Genomic DNA, 18792 nt, shown 5'->3' on the forward strand with positions numbered 1-18792 from the left:
ATTGACTCTTTGGTGGAGGGAGGGAAGAATAACATAGTTTGTGTTTGTGGAAACTCTTACTATTTCCCCCTCCCCACCCCCCCCAGCAAAGATACTCAGGTTCTGAGAGTGACTTAATAACATTTATCAAAGAAATGCAAACGTTTTCATAGGGAGCGAAACAGAGGCCTGCTCATCAGGTCCACAGAACACTGCCTTGAGGGAGAGGGTTGGTGTTGTTGCCTAGGGAGAGAATCACATTGCTGACCATCAGTTCACACTGTTGGTTAAGGCTAGAGGTCACATAGTATCTCCTTCTTCACTCAGATGGAGAAACAGGCTCTTGGGTTTACCCTGATCAAGGCCCCATGAATAGTGAATGAAGGAGCCTGGAAGAATGGCAGTCTGTCCCCCAAACATTTGTATCTCCCACCACGTGGCTGCTGAAGAAAAGTTGTGCTGGGAGGTGATCTGTTTATGTTTTCTCTCTCTCACCATATCCGTTCTGTGGTCTGACCTGCTTTGAGGCCCCACCCTGTACACATCCTTAATCCACACCCTGGGTCCTGACTGCAACCACTTCTGCGTTTGTCACCCTCCAGTCTGGAAGTGCACAGCCTTCTGCCCCCATGATGGAATGCCAGCAACTGTCTATTGCTTTAACTCATTCGTCCTTTCACTAATCTGTATAATGATGCAGCTGTAGCTCTGTAGTCTCTTCCATGAAGGATGATCTCCCCTGATTTTTTCCCCCAGCATAAAGGCCTCCTAGCAAATGCCTGCTGCAACTATGATTAGAAGGAGTTAGAGGCCTGGCCAGCATGGCTCAGTGGTTGAGCATCGACCAATGAACCAGGAGGTCATGGTTCAATTCCCGGTTGGGGCACATGGCTGGGTTGCAGGCTCGATCCCCAGTGTGGTGTATGCAGGAGGCAGCTGATCAGTGATTCTCTCTCATCATTGATGTTTCTATCTCTCCCTCTCCCTTTCTCTCTGAAATCAATAAAAAAATATATTTTTAAAAAGGAGTTAGACACCTTCCTAGCTTAATGGACATCAAGAAGCAATAAGGAATTGTTTCTTGGTGTCCTTCCAGGTCTAAGGAATCCTGGAAGAACCTCTCCCGTTAATTAGAAACCCTGTGCTCGGTTTCTTTTCCTGTTTCCCAATATCTCAGTCATTCCCTATGCTTTCACCCCAGTTTCTCCCCAAACCTACACTGGGCCTTGAGCTAAAAAGTACTTTCTTCATGGTTTCAGTGAAGTTTTGCTATTCAACTATTTCATGTGCTCTTCCATGTGGATTACATTTGTAATATTTAATCATTTCCAAAAAGTCTACAAGCAAGACCAAGTTTATTAGTGAAATGGAACCTGCATTCTTTGGGCAGTTGTTCACCACAAACTTCATTTTATGAGAAACAGCGAAGCTGGCTTATTATAATCAAGAGAGATTATCTATAATAATAAAAGGGTAATATGCTAATTAGACCAGACATCCTTTGGACGTCATTCCAGACACCCTTCCAGACAATGGGGCCGGAGCAAAGCCCAGGTCCCAAGTGCTGGAGGGAAGCTGGTATCGGCAGCCAGGGGAAGGAAGGCCTACTCTTGCACTAATTTTTGTGCATCAGGCCTCTAGTTTGTCATAATGGTTAAAGATGGTAAGAATGATTAAATTATGCAGATAGTTTTAAGATCTCATTTTCTCATTTTGGGTATTCACTTGAGTGTAAAGTACTTATTTATTATATAATGCTACAATTATTAAAATAAATCCTTGAAGACAGACCCAAAGACGACATGAGCCATCAAACCTACCTAACAACAACAACAACAACAACAAAACAACAACAACAACAAAAAAAAAAAAAAGAGAAAGATCTGAAGAGGAGGGTGTGACTTTCTAAGATCATGCATATGAAATCTTCCACTTACCAAGAAAACACATATTTTGTAAGGAGTGTGTAGAGAGGTACCCATGTTTTCTCCACTCTGATCCTGTAGGTGTGGTGCTGAAAGGCAGTGAATGGTTTCAGTATTGAAAGCAGAAAGAGGAATGACTAACCCTAGAGCCTCTGAGAAGAGAGAGAGAGAGTGAGTGTGTGTGTGTGTGTGTGTGTGTGTGTGTGTGTGAAGGCAAAAATCCAAGGAGAACAATACAATTTCTGTGTAAATATTCTGTACATTATGGACTTTTACCACTTCTGTGTGGAGCACAATTGAAATATTTTTGGGTAGAGTATAATTATTATGACTTTATTTCCTAAGCCAAAGTTCATGCTACTCAACCCAATTTATAAATGTGGAGGCTGAAGCTCAGAGACCATTTCCCCAAGGTCATACAAATGACTCACAGCAAATCCAGGAAATCATTCCGTCTGACTCCAAGGCTGTGCTCATAACCTGCCTAACACAGGATACCCTGTGAACTTATGAATATAGACATAAACTCGTGGAAAAAATAGAAACAGGATACTTAAATTTGACATTGTCATAGAAAATAGGTTGCCTATTGTTTATGTATAAGAGCTATGAATAAGAAAGAAATTACAGACTGATGATGGTTTGGGTTGTGTTTATTCTGAGGCTTGGGAAATAGTTCTTAGAAAAATTTCCCTTTTAAGTATTGGGATATAAAAATGTTTGAAATGTCTTAACATTCTTAGATAAATTAGACATGGTTTTTATGACACAGTGATATTTTCAAATGTTCCAAAACGTTATGGAAAACTTCACACTTCCGTGATAATTCTTTAAACAGGAAGAATTCCATAGCAAGCCTTGAGATAAAGATTCCTGGCTTAAGCTGCTGCCTCACCCTTTCTGCTTTGGTTTTGAGAGACATTTGGGGTTCATTGGCTTTGTGTTATCAGTGGCCTTGTGAATCCACTTAAGGTATAAATAATGACAGAACTGACTCAGAGTATTTGAGCTTCAGAAGGTTGGGTTTAGCACAAACATAGCCTATCGGAGAGCAAAACTGGTCCCTAGTAATCCCTTGCCTGGTCTGCTGGCTGAAAGAGTCTGAGGCCACTCATGCTTAGGAAATATTTCTTAACATTTTTGGAACTGGCAGAATTGGTTGGACTGGAATTTTCTCCACTTGTAGTTTTCTGTTTATTTCTTTTTTCCTTTGTGTGTGTGTGTGTGTGTGTGTGTGTGTGCAACAGGTGGCATCGCCATGCAATTTTTATTGTTTCAATTAAGCCCCTAGGAAGTTAGGTGTGGAAAACACCACACAAAGGCTGCTTCCCCCAGCAGCACAGGGGGCACTGATGTGACCATTGTTTCCACCTAATGAAGACGACTTTCCAGCTGTCACAGCACCCAATGGGCTTAAACTCTGTCTGATAAAGCATATCGCTGCACTGCATCCAGCCTGGATGTCTATTTCTAAGTAATTTCAGATAAGAATTGGTAAATTAAAAAATCAGGCAACATACACTTTGAGAATCCTGTTAAAAGGACGTAGGTTACTCCTGAAAAATAAAACAAAAGCTAAACATTCCCTCAACCATCTTTAACTTCATATGCAACTTAGTCCCTGCTCATCTCTCCAATCCCATTTGTCATGCCTGGTGTGACTGGGAACAACACGAGGAAGGCCTGTGGAAATGTCATGGCCTAAGTAACTGCTATGGATGACAGACACTTGTGCTTATTTTCTCAGTGACTTCCCCCACCACCCATGAGTGAGGCAGGAGAGACAGCATTGCCCCCAATTCACAGAAAAGTAAACTGAAGCACAGAGATATTCATAACATATCCAGCACCACATAGCAGATGTCATCAGGATTTGAATTGAAGATTGCTTGATTCCAAAGCCCAGCCTCTTTCTACTTTTCACCAAAAGACTCTACATTTAATGAACATTTTTAGTGACAATTAAGATTTTGGATAAGAGAGTAACATCAAATAGGCAAGGTAAGATTGAGCCATTTATAGGCTCCACTAGAGAGTTCATAAATAGCTACAATTGACAGATTTCACTGAGGACAGATGGCAGTTCTGGCTGGGATCAGCTCGATTCCTCGAAGGGAATTCTGTGCTACAGTGTTGGTCTCTCCTCCACACATTTGGGCTGGCTCAGTGTGCAGTGGGCTGAGAGGATTCATCTGGCTCGATGTGAATCTTAATATTTCACAATGTCAGAATTGAAATAAAAGGAAAAATAGTATACTTTGTATGTCCTTCCCTCTTTCTAAAAATACTGCCATGAAGAGACATGAAATGTAGCTTGAAGAAAAATAAACCTGGAATTCTTATCTACTGTTATGGATTATTGATACTGGTGGCCAGTAGAGACCCAACTTATTTTGAGATCACATATACAGTTGGTAAACAAGTTATATTTTAGGCTCAAATTAAAGTCATTTTTTCCTTCCAAATTGTTCCAAATCTAATTGACCAGGCACCGTTCCACTTTATATTCTTATTTATCTAAAGGAAATATAGTCCATATGTTTCACATTCATTTATACTTAACTCATCAAAATGCTATTTGGCAACAGGCATCAATGTCCCCCAGAAGATTCTTGAGGTGCCTTTGATAAAATTTAATTCTTACAACCAAGAAATAATATTTTGCCTGGAAAGAAATGAAGTTCCCAAAGGGCTGTAGGTCAGTTCAAAGCTCCATTCAAAATGGGTTATGAAAGGCTAAGTTTGGAAGAATGTTTTGGTATAATTCACTGCTCTCTAAAACTGCCAGTGGAGATTTCTGGATAAGGGGTTACTGGATTCCTCAAACTGAGTGACTTAACATCTACTGTCCAAATGAAGGGATTAACAGATGACTATCCTATTTACTAAAATGTGTAATGATATGTTTAAAACATTATGAGCTCTGAATACATAGTGGAACATTGTATTTGACTACTAAAAATTAAAAGCAAATGACTCACTGGTAAATAAGTTGCCAAGGGCTACTATATTTAAAAAATGGAAATATATATTTGAGGAGAAACCAAGATGGCGGCATAGGTAAACACCTGAACTTGCTGCCTTGCACTACAACTTCAAAACTACAACCAAAAGACAAAACGGACATCATCCAGAACCAAAGGAAGGCTGGCTAAGTGGAAATTCTACAACTAGAAGGGAAGAGAAAAGCACACTGAGACTCAGAGGAGCTGTGGAAGTAAAGTGCAGAGGTATGGAGTGCACGTGGAAAGGGCTGGCAACTTGAGTACGCAGCTGGCTTTTTTAATCCGGAGGGAGACATAAGCTCCCAACTGCTTTGAACTCCAGTTTCAGGCAAGACTCTGGGGACCCAGACTCATACTGGGAGAAACTGGACTGTCTGGCATCAGGCAGAACTCGAGGGCGCCTTTCTCTCAGAGGCGCTTGCATCGATTAGCAAGGGACACTGAGACCCAGGGGCCTCTTAGGGCAGGGCTGATGGGAAGCCATTGCTGTTTGCTCTGCCCTGAGATGCCACCCTATTCAAGCTGTGCACAGAGGCTTTTGCATATGAATGGCCTGATCCTTTGAAATCTAAACTTACCTAACAAACTGCAGCTGAGTCAGAGAGACCCAGAACATCCAAAATAAGGCCCAAGGCCCCACAGCAGCTTGCATTGCTTCACAGCTGGGCCTCATCTGGGCATTTCCAAACCCCAAACAAAGAAGAGGAATCTGCAGATCTCTCCATAGCTCCTGCTGGGTGGCCTCAGGCAGAGGCTAAATTAGCACCACCTTGGAGATCCAAGAGCCAGTGTACCCAGGGGTCAGAGTAGGACCATCCAGATTACAACTCCTCAGATCCATAAGGAACACACTCAGGGGCAGACTCAGTGAGCACCAAAGCCCCACTGAAGCAAGTCTTGCCTCATAAGGGTGTCTCCAGCACAGAAGTTCTCCCAGCATAGACACAGCTAATCCTCACAGCCAATTGGCCTGGAGGTCAATTCCTCCCAGTGATACCAACAATAATCAAGGCTTAACTACAACAAGACTGTGCACAAGGCCACAAAGGGGTGCACCAAGAGTGTCCACCTCAGGTAACTGGGGAGGCTGAACCACTGGGCCCTATAGGACACCTAGCACACAAAGCCACTCTATCAACTCAGGGAAGCAGCCAAAATGCAGAGACCCAAATGAAAGAAATGGAGGAAAGCAAACGACTGGATATAGAGTTCAAAACCACGGTTATAAGGTTTTTCAAGAATTTTCTAGAAAAGGCCGATAAATTTAGTGAGACCCTCGAGGATATGAAAAAGGACCAACTAGAAATTAAGCATACACTGACTGAAATAAAAAAGAATATATAGAGATCCAACAGCAGACTAGAGGATCACAAGAATCAAGTCAAAGATTTGAAATACAAAGAAGCAAAAAACACCCAACTGGAAAAGCAAAAAAGAAAAAAGAATCCAAAAATATGAAGATAGTGTAAGGAGCCTCTGGGACAACTTCAAGCGTACCAACATCTGAATTATGGGGGTGCCAGAAGAAAAGAGAGAGCAAGATACTGAAAACCTATTTGAAGAAATAATGAACGAAAACTTCCCCCACCTGGTGAAAGAAATCGACTTACAAGTCCAGGAAGTGCACAGAACTCCAAACAAAAGGAATCCAAAGAGGACCATACCAAGACACATCATAATTAAAATGCCAAGAGCAAAAGATAAAGAGAGAGTATTAAAAGCAGCAAGAGGAAAACAGTTACCTACAAGGGAGCACCCATACGATTTTCAGTATTTTCAGTTGATTTCTCAACAGAAAGTATGCAGGCCAGACGGGAGTGGCAAGAAATATTCAAAGTGATGAATAGCAAGAACCTACAACCAAGATTACTCTACCCAGCAAAGGTATCATTCAGAATTGAAGGTCAGATAAAGAGCTTCACAGATAAGAAAAAGCTAAAAGAGTTCATCACCACCAACCAGTATTATATGAAATGCTGAAAGGTATTCTTTAAGAAGAGGAAGAAGAAAAAAAGGTAAAGATAAAAATTATTAAGAACAAATACATATCTATCAACAAGTGAATCTAAAAATCAAGTGAATAAAAAATCTGATGAACAGAATAAACTGGTGAATATAATAGAATCAGGGGCATAGAAAGGGAGTAGACTGACAATTCTCAAGGGTAAAGGGGTATGGGGTGTGTGGGAAGAGACTGGACAAAAATCGTACACCTATGGATGAGGACAGTGGAGGGGGTGGTAAGGGCAGAGGGTGGGATGGAAACTTGGTGGAGGGGAGCTATTGGGGAAAAAAAGAGGAACAATTGTAATAATCTGAACAATAAATATTTATTCAAAAAAAATAAATATATATTTGAAAATAATAATGTAAATATCTCATTAAAAATAGATATAAGACAGAAGAAAACACACATAAACACACACACACATAAATGGGAAATTAACATATGCAAAAATATTTGGTTTTACTCATAGTCAAATGCATTCAAATTAAAACAATGAGTTATAATTTTTAACTAGCAAATTGGAAAAATGATGTTAAAATATTAAAAGCTGCCAAAACTTTTTTGATAATATGTTGGTTGAAGTGTAAACTGGTACAGTTTTCCTAGAAATGCAATTAACAATATGAATTTTCATTCTTAAAAGAGTTCATATTCTTTCATTTAATAAACTCCTAGGAATCTATCCAAAGTGGTGGACAAGATTTATATGCCAAACTGTTTATAGAATTGCTATTTTTAATAGTGAAAATAAAGCCAATATTTCTAATAATAGAGTTAAATAAGTTATGGTTAAATAAATTAGGTACATTGCATAGGCTATTATTCATCTACTAATGTCACATTATAGAGTTTAATGTCATGGGAAATGCTATTGTATAAATGGAAAAAGCAGAGGAAAAAACCCTTTAATACATGATCCCAATTTTGCAAGAACAAAACCAGATATGCAAATATATGAAACACATATTTAAAAGAAACCAGTTGATGATGAGAATATGTGATTTTAATTTTCTTCTTTTTAGCTTCCTGCATGTAAAAAAATAAGTGTGTGTTAAATTTATAATCATAAAACACAATAAATATTGCTTATATTAATAGCATTCTTACTGGAACTGATAAATAAATTCAGTAAAGTACAAGGATACAAAGTAAATATCCAGAAATTGCTTGCATTTTTATATACCAATAATGGGTTATCAGAAAGGAAAACTAAGAAAACAATCCCATTTACAATTGCATAAAAATACCTAGGAATATATTTAACCAATGAGGTAAAAGACCTGTACTGAGAAAATTATGATACTGAAAAAATTAATGATACAAATAAATGGAAGCATATAGCATGCTCATGCATAGGAAGAATGAACATTGTTAAAGTGACCATACTATGCAAAGCAATCTATAGATTCAACATAATTTCTATCAAAATAGTAGTGGTGTATTTCAAGGCTATAACAAGTAATTCAAAAATTTATATGAAACACAAAAGACCCTGTATAGCCACAGCAATCTTGAGAAAGAAGAACAAATTTGGAGGAATCACACTGCCTAATATCAGACTATACTACAAAGCCACAGCAATCAAAATAGCATGGTACTGACATAAAAACAGACATATAGATCAATGGAACAGAATAAAGAGCTCAAAAATAAACCCATGCCTATATGGTCAATTAACATTTGATAGAGGAGTCACGAACATACAATAGGGTAAAGACAGCATATTCAATAAATAGAGTTGGGAAAATTGGACAGATATGTGCAAAAAAAAAAAAAAAGAAACTAGACCACCTTCTTACACCATATATAAGAATAAACTCAAAATTGATTAAAGAATTAAGTGCAAGGTAAAGAAAAGAAAAAAGAAACAGATGGGACTACATCAAACTAAAAAGGTTTTGCACATTGAAGGAAACCATCAATAAGTAAAGACAAACCACTCAATAGGAAAACATATTCACCAATGATTCATCTGATAAGGGGTTAATATCCAAAATTTATAAAGAGCTCAAACAACTCAACTCTAAAAACAAACAAACAATCTAATTATAAAAATCGGCGAAGGACCTGAACAGACATTTCTCCAAAGAGGACATACAGATGGCTAATAGACAGTTAAAAAGATGCTCAATGTCACTAATCATCAGAGAATTGCAAATTAAAACCATAATGAGACATTTCACACCTGTCAGAATAGCTATCATCAATAAATCAACAAACAAGTGTTGGTAAAGTTATGGAGAAAAGGAAACATGGAGTATTGTTGGTGGGAATGCAAATTAGTACAGCCACTGTGGAAAACAGTAGGGAGGGTCCTCAAAATATTAAAAATGGAGCTGCCTTATGATCCAGAGATTCTACTTCTGGGTATGTACCCAAAGAAACCCAAAGCACTAATTTGAAAGAATATATGCAGCACTATGTCATTATGGTGTTTCTTACAATAGCCAAGTATGGAAGCAGTCCAAGTGCCCATTGTAGATGAGTGAATAAAAAAGCTGTGGTAGATACATGCCATGGAATATTACCTTGTCATAAAAAAGAACAAAATCTTACCATTTGTGACAGCCTGGATGAACCTAGAGAATATTATACTAAGTGAAATAAGTGAGTCAGAGAAAGGCAGATACCATATGATTTCACTTACATGTGGAATCTAAAGGACAATATAAACAAACCAACAAAATCCAAATAAGCTCATGGTTCCTGGGGTGAAGGAAATGTTGGGGGATTGAGATAAGAAGGTGAAGAGATATAGAAGTATAGATTGGTAGTTACAAAATAGTCATGGGATGTAAAGTAAAGCATAGGAAATATAGCCAATAATATTGTAATAACTCTGTATGGTGCCAGTTGGGTACTGAAAATATCAGGGAGATCATTTATATGATTGCCTAACCAGTATGCTATACACCTAAAACTAATGCACAATAATATTTAATGTAAACTGTAATTGAAACAATTTAAAATTTTTAAAAAATAAAAGAAAAAATAGAATTCTTTGAATTTTCAGCAGGCTAAAGAGGTGGAAGTAATATATTCATCAAAAACTGAAATGGTCTTCTTTGGGCTTTGCAATGACCATTAAATAACTGACATTTTTTTCATTCTGTATCTTCATGGCTGTAGCATAGCCATCTTTGAAAAATAGTCTTTCAGTAAAATAAAATATCCTGTCTTTATATACTAGTAAAAATAATCCAGAGGAAGCAGAAATCATTCTCCCTTATCAATTAAAAACATGCCCATAATTAATATTAGAAGCGTTTTCTGATTTCTGAATATAATGTAGTTGAGTGTTTCTTTAAGATCTCTTGCTCTTTAGTTTGATGGTAAAATAATTTTTTGAATAAGCCAGTTATAGTTAAAGAAAACATTCTTTCAGAAGGCATTTTCCCCAGGAGTTTAGGGTTGATTGGTTTGATTTATCTTCCTCATTAGGTAGATAGGAGTTTGGATACACAGCAGAAAACATGGTTGAGAAATTGGAAAGCTACTACAAACATACTCTGGTCTGGAGAGGCAGTATGAAGTGTGGGTTGAAGGAAGACCTGGGACTGCATTTTAGCTCTCCCACCTCGAGGGTGTGTGAATGTGTGCAATCATGTTGTAGCTTTTATCTTGTCTATCTCAAAGGGTTCTTGTGAAGAATACACGTGCTAATATGTGTGAGTTGTTATTGTTATCATACAATCTAAATTTGATGATAATAGAAACTAGGCTCTTGTCTCACCTTACTATTGATGGGTTGGACCTGAAGTTTCTTGGTAGAAGTTATTCAATAGTCACTGAAATTTCCAATCCAGTCCTTCACAAATGTTCCTAGAGGTTTTAATTTAAGTGTAAGAAATATGGATTCTTTACTTTTGTTTGCTGGAAGCCCTGAAGAACAGCTATTCTTTAAAATATATTTATTTTAATATGTTTATAGTAAACTGCAAAGGTAATAAAACCATAAGCCACATATCTGTTTACTTTATGACCACATCATATCTGTGTGCACCTTAATTTGAAAATAAGTCAGCCAACTGAAATGTAATAATTTGTGAAGAAAGCTGTACATGCCCTTTTGTAATGTATTTATAGTTTTAAAAAGTTAGAAAGGAAAACTATCCTGGATCAGTAAGTGTAATGAAGCTTCAGACTGAGGCGCTCTCAGTGGACAGGCCTGGAGAGAGACCCTTACAGGAAAGTGGAATCTGCATTTGGAGAAAGTAGTTGGCAATTGTGTATCACAACAACACCATGATGGGATTTTAAACTCCAGGCAGCAGACTTTAGTCAGCCTGGGCAGAAAAAAAAACAATAGACAGTTTAAATCCATGAAGGAACAAAGCCATTTCTAGGGAAAAAAGTGAACATTTTTTCCTTATCAGACTGGAAAAAATGAAGGTCAGGAATGCTATGGACACTGGGGCAGGCCAGATAGTGAGAGAAATGATAACCTTTTGGTTGATACTTTGCCTATGCTTCCTAAAAGTTAAATTTAGATTTCTCAATAAGAACTTATTTTTTCATTTAAGTTTTATTCTAACTAGGGTATTGTCTTTTTATAATAATCAATATTAATTTTTATGTAGAAAAACTTCAAGTAGGCAAGTGTTTATTTTATTCTTTTAAAAAATGTGAACTGAATACCCACTCAGTAACAAGCATTTTGCTAGTCTAAAAATTTATTATAAAATGAATAGGTTCATGAATAATTCAGTCTAGTGGTCCTTAGATGGGGATGAGTGAGACTAGGCTACTGTGGAGGCAGGTGAGGGCGTGGAGTTGGGGTGGGGACAGGCTGGCATGGGAAGTCAGAGTCTGAGTAGGATGAGAAGGGCATCCCTGAGAGGGGAGTGGGGAGGCATGGCAGCATCAGGAGAATGGGGACATATGGGAAGGCTGACCCAATAAGTAAATAAATTGAGGATAATAGTTTCACACTATTTAGTAAAAGAGTTATAAATGTGGAAAAGAGGAAAACTGTAATTAACCAAAAGATGCTATTTTGGAATTGGAGGTATTGATGTGAACTCATTGCTTTTCACACATACACACACATTTCCTAGCTCTGGTACTGAGAGTCCCAGAACAGTGACACCCAAGTCATAGCAAGCACACCTAGAGCTGGGTCTTCAATTCTCAGTACCATTCTCCACTAAAAGGAGCCATGATGACTTGGACAAATGACTGATTCTAGGACCAGGGTGGAGAAAGCGAAAAATAAAGCCTGGAATATCTTATTTTCCCAAGATATAAAGGATACACAGGGAAAAGGACACCAAAGCCTCATTGAAGGACAGAAAACCTGGGATAATTTGAGCTTCAGAATAGATGTCAGTAAAATAGTATCATTGAATAAAATAGTATCCATGAGCCCATACTAATATAAATAAATCAATGGATAAATAAATCGAGAGAAGTGAATGCTAACTAATAGATGTAGAAGGAGATCACCATTTGGCAACATTACAGTAGTAATTAAGCCAATAAATATCTATGGATATTAAAAATAAGTGTATGAAAGTTTGAGAGGAGAAAATATTCATATCATCTCAAAAAAGTACTTTCATAAAATATTTATACATTAAGGAAAAAAAGTAACTTGAAGATACCATCTTAATCCAATTATCAAAATTAACCTTACCAGAAAAGGGACAAAAAGGAATTGTGGCCACTTGATAGAAAGACATAGAAGAACCGAGTATCACTTCTGAGGCACTGCTGCTCAAGATGCAGAACCTGAATCTGGTCCTGAGAAAGCACGAGGCAGATTGGGAGACATTTTACCAATAACTGGCCTGCAATTTTCAAGTGTCAAGGACATGGATGTTGAGAAAAGACTGGGGAACTAGTGCATATGGAAGGAGACCAAAGACACACAACCAAATGTTATAATATCCTTATGATCCTTTTTGCTATAAAGAACATTATTGGGACAATTGTTAAAAATTGAATGGGGTCTGAAATTAGTTGGTTATGATGTATTAATGTAAACTTCCTCATTTTGATGGTTTTATTGTAGTACCGTAGAAGAATGATCTTGTCTGAAGGGCATTTACACTGAATTGTTGTGAAGCAACATGTTGGTAACTTACTCTGAAATGGTTCAGGGAAAAAAGTATATTTGCATTGTATTTGCAATGTTTTGTAATTTTGAAATTATTTCAAAGTAAACTCATCTTTAGTATGAAAAAAAGTGAGTAATAAGTGGCCCTGCTTTCAGGGAGGTTACTTTATAGTAGAACGGCCAAGACAATAAAGATGAAGTCGGCAAAGCAGAGAGGGAGGCGGTCGGGTGACACGGTTACAAGCGAGGACTCTAGAGTCAAATGTCCCATGCTTTGTGCCTCAATCATAGTTCTGCCTATACCAGCCAGGAAGCCCTAGGAGGATGACATGAAGTTTCTGGCCTCAGTTTTCTCCTCTATAAAAAGGGAATAATAACAATATAATCCCATAGGGTAATGAGAAGTTTGTAGAGGACATGGCAAGTGCATAGTAAATGGTAGTTATAATCATTATTTGTTATTGGTGATAAGCTCTGGTTATTTGTAGTCAGAGAGCTGCATCTAAATTCTTTCTCTGCTACTTTCTACGAGGCCTTGAGCAAGTTACTCAGTTTTTCTAAGGCTCAGGTTTTTCATTGAAAATAGCAATCATAATCATGTTAATAGTAGTAACAGAGTGTGAGTGAGACTTAAATGAGATAATGCACTATGCTTAGCACATTGTAAGCACTTTATATGTGTTACTTATTGCTACATAAACACAAAATGAAATATAATAAATCCAATATGAGAAATAAAAAGCACGTGGCAGTTCTAAGGAGAAGGAAGAAACCATCTGGGGGAAAGAAGGAAAGCATTTGGTTGTAGAATTCTCTGGAACAATGGAGAGGCTTATACTATAGTTGAGAGATGCTAAGGCTAGAAGAATGGCAGTGGGAAGGGGAGAAAGGAAGGTGGTGGTCAGGGGAGAAATGGGAGTCAATGATCTCTGAGCTAACAGACAAGGGGAAGAGCTAGTGTGAGGGAAGACTCCAGATGACAGTGGTGGGGAGATGTGTGCAATAAAATGGGCTCTAGAGAGGCATTTCTTCTCTGGAGAGAAGGAGACTGGATCAGGCATATATACTGAGGTGATAATGTAAGTCTGTGAGTAAATGAGATTTCCAAGGAAGAGTGCTCGACAAGGAGAGAAGGAAGGAGGAGTTAAGGGCAGAACTTAAGAAAGCTCCTTCATTTAGGGAGCACAAGGGGAGATGGAGCATGGGGGTATATGAGGGTGGGAAGAGAGAGAGGAGGTGAGTGAGTCAGGAAAGTGCTAGGCGAGAAGCATGGGAGTAGCTTGATTCAAAGAAAAAAGGAAGAGGGTAGAGAAGAATAAGGAATAGGGGAAGATATTGTGTTGGTGGTTAGCTGAGTCCTTGCTGAGTTACAAGAAGGTAGAGTAGAAGCCAAACTCCAAGGGGTTAAGTAGCAAGGAGGGCGTATCTGGGTAAAGAGAGCAGAGCTTGGATTCTTCTTAAGGACACTGAACAGCCAAGGCTGATGTACCAGGAAGAAGATGAGGCTTCAATTTCAGGTCCCTTACCTCCCCAGACCTGTCCCAGGCCCTAGGACACATCCTAGCAATGTGCTCGCATGGTCATGTGACCTGTGAAACTTACAAATGTAAGATATTTGACTTAAAACAAATCAATTTATTTCTCACAGATCTGAAGGCTGGAACAGATGGGCACACTGGGTACCAATATGGTAGGCTTCTGGTAAGAGCCCTCTTTCTGGTTTGCTGATGGTGTCTTCTCTCCCTGTGTCCTCACAAGGTGGGGGTTGGCAGGACACACACACACACACACACACACACACACACACACACACACACACACACAGATCTTCTTTTATAAAATAAAGGCATTAATTCCTCCAAGAAGGCCCCATCCTCTTGACCAACGCTAACACTTATGTCCCAAAGAACCCATTTCCAAATACCATCACATTGGGGAGATAAGGAATTCAACGTATGAATTTTGGAGGCACACAAATGTTCAGTCTGTAGCAGCATTTAACTGCAGTCAGTTAAGTCTACTGGCTCTTTCTACTCAAGCTCTTCTTCACTTACAATTTTCCAGAGGTTGAATGGCATTCCAGCATCAGCTTAGAGAACCAGAGTTAAGGTTTATGAGGATATACTGTGTGGTTTGCATATCGTTAACATAGTTAAGTTATTGCTAATAGTTTTAGGAATTCTCACCCCAACCCCTGGGCAGACTCACTCAGCATTGACACAAGTGTCAATGAAACCAAGTATGAATGTGTCTCTTGACATGTGGCTTCAGGAAAAACCTGGAAAGTGGAGGAGAAAAGGTTTGAAATGAACAGAGCCAGAGACTAGTGTGTGGACTGTCCTTCCAATTATGAGATGAGCAAAATTGCCAGAAGAGGATCTGTTCTTGTCAAGGCCCAGTCAGAATGCAAAATCTTTCCTATCAGATAAGATAAGCTAACATTTATAACATACCACTATGATGAGACATCAATGGCAAACTGGTTAATGGGTGTTGTCAGTGAAAAAGGTTTAAGATTAGTCACAGCACATACTCACAAACTTGAAATGTTCTGAAATCCTTCAGCTCAGATATGAAAGAAACTTGATAAGAGATTTTTTACACATTTGAGAAAAATAATCCTACAATGTTACATATTACATATTGAATTAGTATTTAGCTAAATGTTTTCTAAAACCATAAATAACAAGCAAACTTTTTTATTAACTATGTTGGAAAACATTGAATTACTGCCAAATAAATTAGCAATCTGAGAGAATGCCTCTAAAAATGTAGGGGGAAATGTTATAGAGGCCAGGCAATCAACAAATTAAAAATTACATTAATTTTTAGATTTTATAATGTTTGCTGTATTTGTCCATGTTTAAAAAGTTATAACTTATTGTATTTTTCCTTCTAAATAAATACTCAGTTTTATACTGAATTTTTAATTTATAATTTTTAATTATTTATCTTAATGGGCCCTCCCTGCCCCCAAATTATATGAGCTTCAGGCCCCACAAGAGCTCAATCTACCCTTGCATGCACAAACAGCAGTGCTTCTTCCCAGAGGTTGATTCATGCCTGAACGGGCAGATCTGGGAAGTGAGCTTTGGGCTAAATGGGATATTAAATATTTCATTATTAGTAATTTTTAGCCTAGGGATGACCTGAGCATTTTGTGGGCAGAAAGGAGGGTGCTAGGTTTAAGGGAAAGATGGAAATACTCATGTAACAGGGATCCTTGTTGGAATAGGTCTCATATAGAGGAAAGGGAGGGGTTAAGATAGAGTGGAGTGATCTACTTAAAAATAAAGCAGGTGTAGAGAGGCAGCGAAGGAGGAGAAAGAGCGAATAGACTGAGTTAGTGAGGAAGGGCACCAGGGAGTTCAGTCCTGTGACCTTAATCTTCTAGTTCATGTAGGAGGCCAGGTTATCATCTCAAGTCTCAGGGGTGGGTGGTTTTAGGGGTTTCCAAAGCCTGATCATGTCACTAATAGCTGTTTCTGTGAAACAGCAGTGTTGGGTCATCACTCATCTTCCCAAACTCTGCCTGTTGGTCCTAAGACATTGTACTTAGAGACACTTCTGTGGACTTGACAGTAACCATCTAAGATGAAGGTCAAGTTTGGGGACAAGCCTACACTTTTCTCTGTTCTGGTGTCTATATATATTGTTGTATATCAGAGAATCCAACTGTGGGAATAATGCAAGGTTGGTGAGGAGACTGTCAGGTGGGAAACTGCAGTTGTTTCCTAAAGGAAAAAAACAACAATTTATTACAGATGGCCTTATTCCACACAGGATTTAAGGCAGCTTCCAAGAATGCACGTAATAAAATAGCAAGCTGTGGTCCATAAATAAAAAAACAAGGCTGGAAAAAGCATAAAATATAGAAGAGAAGACAGCAGATGTGGCTTGTCTTCAAATAACTGGAGAGTTGTTATGTGGATGAGTGTCCAGGGTTATATGGAACGTGATCTTAAGAACATGGGGTGGGGTGACAGTGGGCACAACAAAAGGCAAAACTTTCTAACAAGTGCAGCTGCTACTCTACCATGGAATGAGGTGGGGAGCTCCTCCTCCATCCCAGAAGGCACTTACACCCAGCGAGGTAGCCTCCTTTCTGGCCCATCTGAGAGCCAGCTGACATGATGGAAAGATCTGGCCCCTGACCTGCCTTTAGGGTCAGCATTCTAATGACCCTAACAGGTGCTGTTTTGAACAGCACCCCGTAAGTAATGAACTATTCTAATACACGCCACACATTAATAAAAGTGTGTCAACTGCCAAAATGAGTATTTCTATGACCTACAGTATTGTCTCCCATCTTTGAAATGTCATTGCAAATTGTAAACCCAAAATTTCTGAAGCAGAAATGAAGCAAAATTTCGGAAGCTTCCAATAGGAGGAGGAGGGTGCAGTGGGAGGTGCATGGGTTCTATCAGCTCATCATTCCCCTGATTCATCATTGGTAGTTAGTAGGGCTAGTGGCATCCAGTCAGCCACTTAACGTTGAACAACAAATGGCTGTTGTTCCCTAGCATATGTCAGGCCCAATGCTAGGCCCTGGGGAGAAAATAATAAGCAAAACACACACAGTCCCTCCTTTCCCAGTGATTGTTGCTTAGTGGGAAAATGACATTAATGAAAATAATCACACATCTATATACTTACCAATTGTGATACTCACTATCAAGGAAGAAAAGAGTATTTTGGGAATGGATAGCTGTAAGACCTGTGAGAGCATGAAGGAAAAACATGTTTACTAATACCCATGAGTTATAGGACTGTAGGGGGCAGGGATGTAGGTTCAGATATAGAGCCTTCAGGCTGAACAGACAATGTGGGGAAAAGCTCAGAGATGTATGGGTGGACGGAGCATTTGAGAGACTGCATGGCCAGAGTGGCTGGAGGCAACTAGACTAGAGGCCTGGGTGGCATGAGCAGCCAGGAGAGGAAGTCCAGGATCCTGAGCAACACCAGGGACTTTTACCTCCATTCTAATGGCCAGGGGAAGCCCTTAGGGAGAAATAAGATCGTGTAGGTGTTTTGCTGCCTTAAAAAAAATCACTTTAGCTTTGGAGTAGAGACTGTATTAGGGGTGTGGCATGAATAGAAGTAGGGAGACTATTCAATAGGCTGTATGAGGGATCAAGGTGAGAGATGGTGGTGATTTGGACAAGGGTTGTGGTGGCAAAAATGGAGAGAAGTGAATGGTTTCTCAAGGTCAGCGCGAGATAAAAATGAGCAGGATTTGGTGATGGATTGTCAATTAGTGAAGGGGGTGGGAGGAGGTTGTATCAATGGTGAGTTCCGCACATGGACAGATGAGTTTCACTCACTGATGTGGTGCTCCAAGAGAGGGTTGGCTTAAGACAATGGCCAGAGGGAAAAATAGACCCTCCTTCTCACCTTACCTGGTTTTGAGTTAGAAAAGGCAAGAAGTTCACCTGACTCCAGTTCAACTCAGTGCAGTTCCATCCTATCCAGTTCAATTAGATTCACCTTATGGCTCGGCTGCCAAATAAGACTCTGTGAGTAACCTAGACCCGTGGTCGGCAAACCGCGGCTCACGAGCCACATGCGGCTCTTTGGCCCCTTGAGTGTGGCTGTTCCACAAAATACCACGGCCAGGGCGAATCTATTTTGAAGAAGTGGCATTAGAAGAACTTTAAGTTTAAAAAATTTGGCTCTCAAAAGAAATTTCAATCGTTGTACTGATGATATTTGGCTCTGTTGACTAATGAGTTTGCCAACCACTGACCTAGACGAACATAAAAGGCCCTGGGCATGTTTGTATGGTTATTTCTTGTACTTGATGAGTATCCAAATAAC

General features: G+C 39.0%; 1 long non-coding RNA gene across 1 annotated transcript in view; it reads left to right on the top strand.

Annotated features, from left to right (window-relative positions):
• Nucleotides 1-14679, top strand: part of LOC129147807 (uncharacterized) — a 41612-nt gene extending 26933 nt beyond the window's left edge. The window contains exon 3 of the long non-coding RNA XR_008555019.1: nucleotides 14624-14679. This is a non-coding gene — a long non-coding RNA (uncharacterized LOC129147807). The remainder of the gene's footprint in view (nucleotides 1-14623) is intronic.
• The last annotated feature ends 4113 nt before the right edge of the window (nucleotides 14680-18792 follow it).

The sequence above is a fragment of the Eptesicus fuscus genome, chromosome 3 (genome assembly GCF_027574615.1).
Source record: "Eptesicus fuscus isolate TK198812 chromosome 3, DD_ASM_mEF_20220401, whole genome shotgun sequence".
In the NCBI taxonomy this organism is placed as follows: Eukaryota; Metazoa; Chordata; class Mammalia; order Chiroptera; family Vespertilionidae; genus Eptesicus; species Eptesicus fuscus.